The sequence below is a fragment of the Dermacentor albipictus genome, unplaced genomic scaffold (genome assembly GCF_038994185.2).
Source record: "Dermacentor albipictus isolate Rhodes 1998 colony unplaced genomic scaffold, USDA_Dalb.pri_finalv2 scaffold_24, whole genome shotgun sequence".
NCBI classification, from domain to species: Eukaryota; Metazoa; Arthropoda; class Arachnida; order Ixodida; family Ixodidae; genus Dermacentor; species Dermacentor albipictus.
This window is the reverse complement of record NW_027225578.1, coordinates 2,407,399-2,419,725: the sequence shown is the minus strand read 5'-3', so window position 1 is coordinate 2,419,725 and position 12,327 is coordinate 2,407,399.

The following is a 12,327-nucleotide window of genomic DNA, read 5'->3' as shown; positions in this document are numbered from 1 at the left end:
TTGGAGATGGGCATTGTCGTGGAACAAGATGAACCCATTCGTCAATTTTTCACGTAGTTTGTTCTTGACTGCGACACGCAGCCGATCCGGCGTTTCACAATATCGGAAACAAGTGATAGTCCCTCAAGATTCAGTAAATTCTATCAGTAATGGCCCCTGACGATCGAAAAATAACAGTCAACAACACCTTTCCGGCGGGAATGATGGCCTTTGCTTTCTTTGGGGGGTGGTGAATTCAAATGTTTCCATTGTAAGCTTTGCCGTCGTGTTTCAAGTTCGTAGTAGTGGCACCATGGTTCGTCCTAGATCGCACTTGCAGACAAGAAATCGTCACCCTTATTGTAATACCGGATCAGATGAGTAAAGGCAGCGCCGAACTTCTCCGTATTCTGGTGGAGATTCAAAATCTTGGGCATCCATTGCGCACACAAGAGCCGATAACCGAGATGTTCATGAATTATGGCGTCAACGGTGACGGTGAACTGAACCGTGAGTGATGCTCACACGCTCTGCCAGTTCATCGATGCTTATCCTCCGTTCTTGTGTCATCAGCTCATCAACCTTTTAAATTTTGTTAGGGGTGATTGCACGATGGCTTTGTCCCAGTCTGGGATCGTCTTTGCAACTTTCACGTCCTTCTTTGAACAGTTTGTTCTAACGCTTCACTGTGGCCAATGAAATGCAATGTTCAATCTACACGGCAGCCATACGATGAGTGATTTCTTTTCGGGAAACACCTTCAGCTGTCAAAAAGCTCACGGCACCACGCTGCTCAACTTCTGGAGCGTCCATTACGTCACGCAACTATGTTCAACCAAGTGTATGGGCGCATTAAAGAACATTTATACTCACACCTGCGTGCCACTTTTGTAAATGAGAGATGCCTGCGTGCTACGCGCAGGCCTTGGAGATAATGAACAGAACCATCATTGCGCGGGGTGGGTAGGCTCACTTTCATTTCACTCGGCCTCGTACATTATAAATGCGAAGACATAATGGAATATACAAATGCTAAGATACAGCTTGATAAAGGGCAAGAAATTGCCGCTGGAAACAAAGTTCACTGCACGTATACACAAAACCTCGCAACACGATATCTAAACATACGTACAAGTCTCCAATAAATCTACGTATCTAAGAAAAAGTCACGGTATATAATGGGTCAAACAAGGCAAATAAACATGTTGCGCAATCACAGATTCACAGAATCCTAGATGTCGCCCCCATTCCATCCACTCCCCCCGATGTATCACGCGCGACGGAACGCGCGGCGCGCTTGCTCCCCGCTTTTCTTCTTTGCGCACACAAGACTGAGCCACCATCATCGGCTCACCCATCCCCTCCCCCCCAGACACACACGCTTTCACTCGCACATACAGCATGCGGCGCGCGGTCACGATGTTATCGCCCTTAGACTTTATGCGGAACATGAGGGCGACGGCGACGGCAGGAATGCGCCTCTCCAGCGCAATAATATAATGAGCATCCGGCAGCTGAAGCGTCCAATGGTTAATTACTTTCCGCAATAGAAGTAGCAAAATAGAACTTTCACCATGCGACAATTCGCTGTGCCGCAACATTTTTTTCTTTCCTTTTGTGGGGCGGGGGAACCGTAATGAAAAAAATAACCAAAGGAAAGTATGTCGGTCACAATCGAATGCGTACTTTGGGCAACTAATGTGGCTATTAAAGGAATATCGAAGAAAACACGAGACGCTTGGTCCTCCAAGAACCATGTGAATACTGCTCGGTACCCTACACTGGTGAGACAAGACTTTCTGGAGAGGTTGCGCTCAAGCGAACGAGGTGCAATCCGTCGAGTCCCCACATTGACGGCGGCGAGCGACCATTCTTTCTTTTTCTCGTCTGCCAGCTAGAAAGCGTCCAAAACTCTGCCAGGCGAAAATGCACTCGGCCAGAAAAAGCCGAAGGCACGTGCGCCGCGCCGTGGTCGGGGCAACACGAGAAAAACGCATGCGCTCTGGCTGGCTCTGGCAGCACCCGGGTAGGGGAGCGACAACAAAAAATTGAAGAGGCACAATGTGCCTTCGCGATTAAAAGTCATAGTAGAAAAAATAAATAAGAGCGTAGTTACCTTAGCTGGCTTTAATGTCTTCACTTGATGCTTTGGCGCCGGTGAAAAAAAAATGATATTATTTATGTGACATGACAGCACGAATTAACCACCACAACGATTCGTTTCATCGGGCCTCGTTGCGGGCTTTGTCAACTTGTCTGATAGTGTGTTGATTTGGCTAGTCTCGTTGTATGGCCCGATGTGCGACTTTGGAAAAGTTAATACACCTTTGGCGTCAAATATTTATGGGAACATTAAACTTACAAAGTTCCGGAATTGAAAATCTAAAGCACACGTTTGGAAATGTCAATGCACCTTTCACATCAAAAGTTGATGAGAACTTTATACCCATAAAGTTTCGGAATTGACATCCATGCGCTCCGTAGATTCCATGTAAGAGTGCAGATTCCGCGGCCTCCGCGGCGAGCCCGTTCGACATCAAAACGTCCTTCAAACTTCGTGCTCGGATGGGGCTGCTTGCCTTATGTGACTCCCGGTGCATGGGCGTTGCCGCGAAATCCAGCCCGAGTTCGCAATTTTTGCAGTGAAATGGCTTTTCGAGCGTGAAAAATATGTTCTAGACAAAATCCAGAATGATTTTCTGCGCCGGGGGTTGCTTTGGTCGGCGGTGCATGGACAGTGCGAAAACATTTCGGGGGGGCCTAAAGCCCCATAAGCCCCCCCCCCCCCCCCCCCCGGCTACGCCCCTGGTCCTGGGCCCTCTTCTTTTCTCGCTGTTTATTAACGAAATTTCGGCAGTCATTCAAAACTCTTCAATTTTGGTATATTCTGATAGTGCGAAACTTTAAGTGGTAGAAAATGTTAATGATTGCGCCACTCTTCAGAAGGACATTGCAAAGTTTACGTCATGGTGCGCTGAAAACAAACTGGTCATCAATGCATCAAAAACGAAAGTTGTAAGCTTCGCGCGGAAGACCAACAGTACTTTATTTCCGTATAGCGTTAAAGGCATTCTCATGCCAAGAGCTCAGGGAAGAAAGGACCTTGAAGTGTACTTCGACAGCTCTCTGAGTTTCTCGCCTCACGCTCAACAGTCGAGGCAGCGCGCACTTCGAATGCTTGGCGCAGTATGTCGGGCGACGAGAAATTTCAAACAACCTGGGAACTTTGTAACTTTATATAAGAGCGTATGCCTATCAGTTCTTGAGTACGCCTCCGTCATTTGGGGCGGCACTTGTAGGTCAAATTGTGAAGTTCTCGAAAATGTGCAAAAGGAGTTAACATCTATATTTAAAAAAACACCGATTCTCTCTAAAGCCTTCCATCTCCATAGAGCTAACACAGGCACTCACGTTACCTACACCCGCCGTGGTTGCTCAGTGGCTATGGTGTTAGGCTGCTGAGCACGAGGTCGCGGGATCGAATCCCGACCACGGCGGCCGCATTTCGATGGGGGCGAAATGCGAAAACACCCGTGCACTTAGCTTTAGGTGTACGTTAAAGAACCCCAGGTGGTCAAATTTTCCGGAGTCCTCTACTACGGCGTGCCTCATAATAAGGAAGTGGTTTTGGCACGTAAAACCCCATAGTTAAATTTTTTTTCACGTTACCTATCCTCACCTGTAGACGCAACAAATCGGATGTTCTTTTTGTTCACAAATTAATACATGGAAAAATCTGCTCCTCGCACTTGCTTTCACATGGCTGCTTTTACATTCCGCAGAAATGCACAAGAAAACAGCGCGCCTTTCAGCCATCAGATTTTTGTGACCCTGTATCCAGAGTGCAGGCGACATATAACGCCCATTCAGAGTGCCTGGATACATTCAGGCCTAATTTGAAAATTTTCCTGAAAGGAGTTGCAGAGGTATTTCAATAACTGAATAAAAACTCTCATCTCTGTTTTGTGTTCCAGCATTCTGTGATTATTTTTTCTGTTTCCCCACTTTTGCTTTGCATTCTCTTCGTGTGCACATTTTATGCTCTGTTAAAATCTGTATTCGGGAAATCATGCTTTTATGTGCGGGCGCATGTGTGTGTGGGCTTGCATTGTTCTTCCTGTTCATTGATTTGCCGGGAGCGCCAGCACCAAGACCTCCGAGGTTGTTCCTGGGCACTTCAATAAGCTCATTTGATTGACTAACCAATCAAACAATAAATAAATAATTAATCACCTAATTATTTATTGCTTAGTTATAAATTATTAATTACTATGTAGTACTTTCTTTATTTCTTTGAATGCATGATTGATTGATTGATTGATTGATTGATTGATTGATTGATTGTAAAAATTCACAGTGTTGATCACTGTCGCATCCTGCAATCTGACCTGTTCTCTTTTTCTAAATGCTGCAAAGATAGCAACCTCAGCTTTAATGCTGCTAAGACCAAAGTCATGACTTCCGCACGTAAAAAGGCAAGCATTTCTTTTCCCTATTATATAGATTCTGTACCATATTGTAAGGCCTGTGAGGTCAACGATCTCGGTGTATTTTTTTTTATACAACCTTACACTTTTCTAATCACACTAAAGGCGTTTCAATGTGCGGTTTGAAACACTCTCTAGGTTCTGCAGACAATCGAGAGAATTCAGTTCTCCCACATCGTTCCGCAGGTTGTACACTACAATCTGTCATACCGAACTCAAATACGCGTCGGTCGTCTGGAATGGCGTTTCTAGACCCAACAGTGACATTATAGACAGGGTCCAGAAAAAGTTTCTAAGTATATATCATTATCACTCTGCTAACACGAAGGGTGGAGCTTGCTCTAATACTGTTGGATTATTGTCATTGACCTTCATTTTCCTTCGCGCTAACCTCACCTGCTTCGAGCTCCTCAGTTGTATCATGTTTCGTATTCCGCGCAACATCAACAGAGAACATATACTTTTCTATGTTCCTGCCCGCCATCACCAACACTCAGCCGTCCACAGAATACAGAGTCTTTATAGCGCCTATCTTCATGATCTCGATATTTTTCAGAACTCGCTGTCATTGTTCTTATCTGAGCTTTGCGTTGTTTTGTCACAGTTACACACATTGTTCAACTGCCCTTCTGCTCGTTCTGTTCTATTCACCTTGGGCTCTGCTGTATGTACGTGCACTCTTTATTCCAAAATTGTTCTTTTTACACGTTGTTTTCTTTACTTATATTCTGCTTCCATCCTTTGTTCTTGTTTTTTAGCGTATGCGTGCGCCAGCACACTTACCTCATGGCTGTTTCTGAGCACGGTAAATAAATGAGTGATTATTATTATTATTATTATTATTATTATTATTATTATTATCTGCTCGTGTAATGTGAATATGTAAATGATTGACGGATAAATAAATCGTGGTAAATAAGAATCTTTAACAAGGGAAGTGCAGGTCTTTAGTGCAGATGTGATAAGCTGAGTCGTGCTTAGAAGCCACTTTCCTGTCTCTTTGTCTATGTTTGAAACTCGATTTTTTCTACCGTCAAGTTTGCTGGCATTCTCCTAGTATAACCATGTACCAACTATCCCAACAAGCCACTCTCATAAACAAATTACAAATGGTTGTTCTAGCAAAAATAGACCCATAAGTGCCCTGTAGCTTGTCAGCTTTTTCACGCATTTAGACGACTATCCGCCGCCTCAAAGGCTCAATGTCTTTATAGTTTTCCAACGACCCTACCAAATAGCTCGTTAGAGTTATACCCAACTTTTGATTAAAGAAAATGCTCGGGGTCATGACGCAGTATTAGTGCCTAACTCTTGAGCATCTTTCCCCAGTTTATTGTCCTTCTACTAACCGAGAAAAACCTTTGACGACTTTTACAACGTTAATGATGGTTACGTGATCAGCAGAGATCAGTACTATGTCGTCTGCATATACAAGAATCCGTATTTCTGCTGCATGGTGACGGAATCATCGTGTGGTAGTGCTGCTGATCATGTTCAAACAGAAATATTCAATGTAGATACAACAAATTACCGACGATTACGTTACTTCCTAATGCGAAATTTGAGCGCAGCAAATAAGCTGTTTCACCTTTTCGATAGATTGAGGCAAAGAAATCGAGCAACACATGTATGCGCTATCACAGAATTTTTTTTTATTTTCCACACGTATTCTTTTAACAAAGACTCCACTAACAGTTCTTGACAGTCATGAAGGAAGCTTTGTGGTCGGAGAAATAGACTGATATATGTTCGACTTGGTACACCAATGCTTGATTCTCAAAGACGAGATCTATACAAGTGCCTCGCGAGGTTGTCACAGCCGTGGGACGCGTTACGAGCGAGAGGAACGGGATGTTCTCCCGCATAAGTGTTAGGAAATTGCTGTTTGTCTTTATGTCAACATTAAAGTCCCCCACTACTAACATCGGTGTGGATCGATGGACGGTTAATGCGAGTTGCAGGAAGTGCACGACGTCTTTCGTGAGTGATAGCAGCGACTGACTGATGCCGCTGACGCCGATAGTGAGTCAACCCCAGCTGCGGAGTTGGTTTCAGGGACAACGCCGCCGATGCCGACACAAACAATATGATACCCTCGCTTCCGCAGCGCTAAGAACCAGGTCTAGCCGTGGGAAGGTGGTCACGTATTCGTCGACGTGCCGGGGCCTACGTGAAATAACCGGCGCGTCGGCAACTTAAGAGCACCCTATCCGCCACACAAGAACAGGGGGGGGGGGACCGTTTCCTCCTCTTTCTGCATGGCGGCGACGGTGTTCTATGCAGTCACGTTATCTTGACTCTCTAGCGGCGTCAGCGGCATCCAGCGGTATCAGTCGGTCGCTGCTAGCGCTGGGGGGATGAAAGGGGGGCGGAGCTGGTTACGAGGCCGACGACAACGCCGACGACGACGCGAAACCCAGGAACGGACGCCAAAGAGCTGCGCTCTAAAAAAGAAATGGCAACAGAGGGCAGCCCTGACGTACCCAGCGTTGCATTTGGATGCGTATATCAACCACGTGAAACCTCTGAATGGAAATTACGGGCCCCTAAAACAGACTCAGTGTTCACGTGCTCTAACGATCACCCTCATAACTTACTCTATATGAAACTCTTTTTTCGAGATCAAGGTGAAACATTGCTTGCTATCAGATTTAGCATCGCAACAATTCAGATACGGAGCTAGCTTTACCTATATAGGTAAGTATTGATCGGCCTTTTAAGGCTTTCATGGTTTGATGGTCTCATGTTTTGATATGGTTGATGGTCGCCAGCTATTCCTTCCATTCGAATTTGCAGCATCATAGCAAGAAATTCCCTGACGATTTTTTGAGCTCTGCTTGTGAATGACAAGGGCCTATACAAAGTAACTTGCATGAGCTTATCCTTATATAAGGAGCCCCAAGTAACCTGATCCATACGTTAAAGATATGCAAATGCGACGTAGCTGGACAGAACCAAGGTAATGTTGTTTGGCGTCAGTTGGAGATAGTCAGATTATTGTTTACATTCTGCCTGATTACATAATTAGTGCTAATTAATTATTCAAATTCTGAAATATTAAATTTAGATGATAGGCGTCAATGACAAAATGATAAAAACTCGCGATACAGCTCTTTTCTTTGTTTTGCTGAATACATGCTACCTAAAAGTGTTTTAGCAAGCATGAAAGAAGCCCGCGAATACATGAAAAATTGCCGCGCGGCCAGTCGCGCGGCAATTTTCACATGGTCGCATGCAACTTGTAATTGAAAAAAGGTAACTGAATTACAGTGAACGCTACCGAGTAAACAAAGTAATTGTTAATTACAAGATTACCCAGGAATGTAATTCATTAAAAATAATTAATTCCATGTAATTTGTTACCTACAAGTTTGCTCGAAATGCATGCTTAAATCCGCATTATAAACAAACGCCCGATACTAATGAATATTTTCGACATGGTAAATATTTTTTTTATTTCGTAAACCACGTAATGTGGGCGTTCCACCACTACAGCAGCAGGCAGGAGGTAGCTGTGTTATGAACTCTGCTGATAGCACTTCTTTGCAAAACAGGTTGCGAAAATCCCATTTGTTAAAGAAGATTGTCATAACATGCACGTTAGTAATTGCCAGCAACACTTTCTGGCTTATTCTAGATGAGCAGCACGGCCTTCCGGCTGTGGCCGTACACTTTTTGCACTCCGCGGTTCGAGTTTTCTTCCTAAATGTCTGGTAGCTCTCGCAACCAGGACGGTGCCCGTAATCTTCATACACTCGCTCAGCCAGAGTCGCTGTTGTTAAGGTGTGCTGGTGCTCAGGGAAAAAAATTAACTTGGGTTTATTTTACATACTTACAGTGCATTAGGCGAAACAAAAAACAAGAAAACGGGAAAGATGCTGTCGGATTAGCTAAGAAAGAAAAAAATACTTGATGCCTAAGACGTGCTCTCGAAAATCCATACAATACTTCACCACTCACTTTACGTTGCTCTTTTTAGACCCTCGTGCCCTTGCGTTCCTCAGTTCCCTGAGTGAGGAAAACACGCACAAACAACACCGACCAAACGACACACATTACCGTTCACCAAAGGCTCCACCCTTTTGCACCTCACGAATAAAAGGGCTTTTCCATCCCTTGTCGCGCTATTTCGGTGCAGTTCGCTCTCCCTTGCTGACATGTTGGCACCGAGCAAAGCTTTTGTCCTGGTCATTCCCCCGTAATTATTCTCTCCTATAGAGGTGACTCCTCAACTTGGAAATGGCGCTGAGGAATCCGCTAAGAAGGGAAAACAAGTCGAGTTCCCATGCTGCTGATTTTCGGCCAGTTAGCGGAAAGGCGCGTGCACGTGAGGGGACGCGAGCGTGACAATACATCCACTTCACGCAGACACGCGCACATTTATCCTCGATGATCCATTGTGCGCAGTGAGACGGTCATCGGGGCGACGATAAACTACCGAACTTGCGCACAAGCCCCGGGATTAGGGCTTGAAGCGTAGGGAACGTAGCGTATGTAGGCAGCAGGCACGTCGCTTGTCGGATCTAACCTCTATAGGCTTATGCAAGAGGCGAACTAGGATTTAGTGCAGCCGTATTGCTCTTGGATTATTTTTTTCTGACTGAAGCATGACCTTCCTCACAGTGTTGGTGCAATGCCCGGGACATCAATCACAGCGAACAAATTGAAATGTACCTGTCAAGCTTTGTGGTGGTTTGGGGCCCTATAACGTGAAACTATTCCAATCTCCTGACGTCATATTTGAGTAACCACCGACGCAAGCACCGGGCGGTCACCCACAGGGTTGTCTGTACAGACCAATCAAACACTGTCCTCGTCCATAGGAGGTCACTTTTGTTTGCTTGAAAAACGAATAACATTGCCTGCACTGAGCGGCTTGTCGTATCTATTTGGCTGACAAGAGGCGAGGAGAACGCTCAAGTGGAGAGGGATCCGATGGGGCAGAGCCAGTCCACTGAAAATCGACAACCGGATGAAGAGGGTGGTGCCGGCGTCTGCGATTACTCGGCTTTTCCTTACTTAGCTTGTGGTGGCTGGTCGAAAATCGCAGCGGCATGCAACGGAAGCTTAAGAATGACGCTAAAACTGACCCTCAGCAAAGAAGAGTTGGCAGAATGAGGTGGTAAACGTGCCGAAAGTGCTCGAAAACGTTACACGGCCACGCAAGAAGTTTTATTATACGCAAATACACCCATGCTCTCCGGCAGGTGCGAGTAGCCAGCGTCTCAGCCATCGGCGGCAGCAATCTTTTATTCCTTTCGGAACGGGGCAGCCTGTGGCTATTCCGAAGAAAATTCAGTTTTGTTCGGCATATTAATGCATCTTTATCGCGTACACGTCACTTTGACGCGGTGAGTTTGTGCGGTTTTGTGACGTCGCGTGACAGGCAGGTGAAGTAGGTGCAGCCCGAAAACTTTTTACCAATAGCCGAAGGCTAATGGTGAAAAGGGGTCGAATCATAAATAACTGTTTTTCTTTTTTCTGTCAAATCATGCATAATCAGTACGTACACATCATATCAGATGAGGAGCTATCACGGTTTTCGTGACGTCACGTGACAGACATTTGAAGTGGGGGTGGTCGAAAAAAGTTTTTGACCAATCGTGGAGGGCTGATAGCAGAATTGGAATAGAAAAGTTTGGAATAGTTTTACGTTATAGCACCCATGAATTCGCAATAGGCATACTACGCGGTTAATCCGCTGTACCCAATGGGTATTCCATGTATTGCACACATTTTACCTTGATTCTGAAGCAGTTTTCTAGAACTGCTTTGTTTTTAGCTGGTATCCTTACTTCTGTACAACTGTTCAGCAATTGCCGCGCATTTTGCAAGCATTCGCTAACGTCAGTGCGGTACTAACATTTAAGGAGAGGGGATTTGCGAAGCTACTCTGGAACCAATCTGGCTGGAGCAGACATCCCGTCGTAGTGCCTCTTTTAATCGCAAACATCGCGTGGTTTCTCTGTGCCTGTGGACCAGCAATTACAACGAATTTCGAATAGTGCAGCTCGAACTAGACGACGCATCTGCAGCAGCTTTCACCTGACCGTTCCTTACAAAATTGCGTCGCTTTTTTTTTCACCCCTGGTTAGAACACTTTTGCTTATTTGTTAGTACGTACCATGCCAGCATGTTTATGATAAAAATCACGATCAGTAAAAACCCGTACCTACTCCACTGAAGCTGTGGCGGGAACGAACGGAGCCGGTTATGCTGGATTCGAAGGCGAAAGCGTAGTTAAACTAAATGCGAGAAAAGGGCTTCAGCGAATCCTCTTACTTACGTATACTGACTCGGCTTCTTCCGTTGGCACAGCCGTGACCAGGTGCCAAGCCAACCTATCATGGACCGGGGAGTGCTTTCCTTGCGGGCTTTAATGAATCCCAACTTTTCTCGGAGGCGTGCGACAGACCAGAAACGCAATTACAACCGGAAATTAGACCCTTCGTTTCGTGGCGTCCACTGTGGCTTCCCTGAACCGCGAGCAGTTGCAGCCAGACCCTCAGTGATGTTTGCGTGAGAAGCGATCCACGAGCTACAGAGAGGGAAAGAGAGAGAATCACAAAGTAACGGTTGACCGCGTCCACACGGGAAGTGTCTGAAGAAAGCCATGCATCCCACACACTCACTTCCCCCGACCCCGATCTTTACACCGCAATCCGCGTAGTGTAATGACGCAGCAGCATTGGGAAGGGCCTAAAGAGCTCACGAGTAAACAAATTCCTGGTTCTCCGCAGCGCAGCACTGACCAAAACAGCACATTTAAGAAGCCCCAGGGCATACCTGCCAACCTGTGAACATCAAAGTTCGAAAATATTCCGCATGCATATTACAGGGGAGGGGCAGAGGGGAATGCAAGCATTACAAAAGCACACACGGTACACACGTTTATAGTACACACGTTTACACATGTTTACAGTACACACGTTTATATAATACATATACACGCATTTTAATACTTACGCTTTCATTTACACTTGGACTGATAATAAGCACATACTTTTGAATCACAGTGGACTTTTCAGTGACTGTTGTTTCCTATATCTCCTGCTTCAGGAACTTCTCTGTATAAGCTTGTTCGAAACAAGTACCCCTATAGCGTATAGTGACTAGTGCTGGCACAAAAGGGCAACACAGGTGCAATCATCATTCCTTTCTTGAAGGCATTTTCTGCCATCTTGGCTCGTCTGACACTTTGATACCTGTAAAACGCTTTCGCAATCTGAATGTTGTTTTCACGTAACTTGACACAGCATTCCTAAGATAGTAAAAGAAGCTCAAGTTAGTAAACTTTACTAAAATTTTGGGAACGTTGACAGTTAAAGGGAAGCTGAAGAGTCTGTCGAATTCAATAAGACGCTCATATACGGATGCGTGAACCTTATAAACCATGTAGGTAAAATTTGGGGTTTTATTTTCAATTAGGAGCGACGTAATCGTCGGTTGAAATTGTGCTGTAGCTCCGCCCCCCGTCGGGTGGGCGAGCGGAGCGGAGACCGGAAACCGTGGTGTTGTGACGTCAACTCTAGTGTTTTGTTCCTCCGCAGCGTCCGTGACCGTGCCTGACCGCGCTTGTTTCTTCGTGTGTGCCATCGTAATCTGCTTCGATCGACCCTGCATTCCTCTGTTGGTGCGTCTGCGTGTATGTAGAGGGGTAGTCAACGTGCGTGGTAGTCAACGTGAGTGGTAATCAACGTGAGTGGTAATCAACGTGAGTGGTAGTCAACGTGAGCGGTAGTCAACAGATGAAGGTCACTACACGTACTGCATGAACCGCGAAGCTTTTCACGCGTTTAACCCGTCTTTGTAATTTGCCGACCGCTTTGCACAGCGCTCAAATGCCGACGATTACATCCCC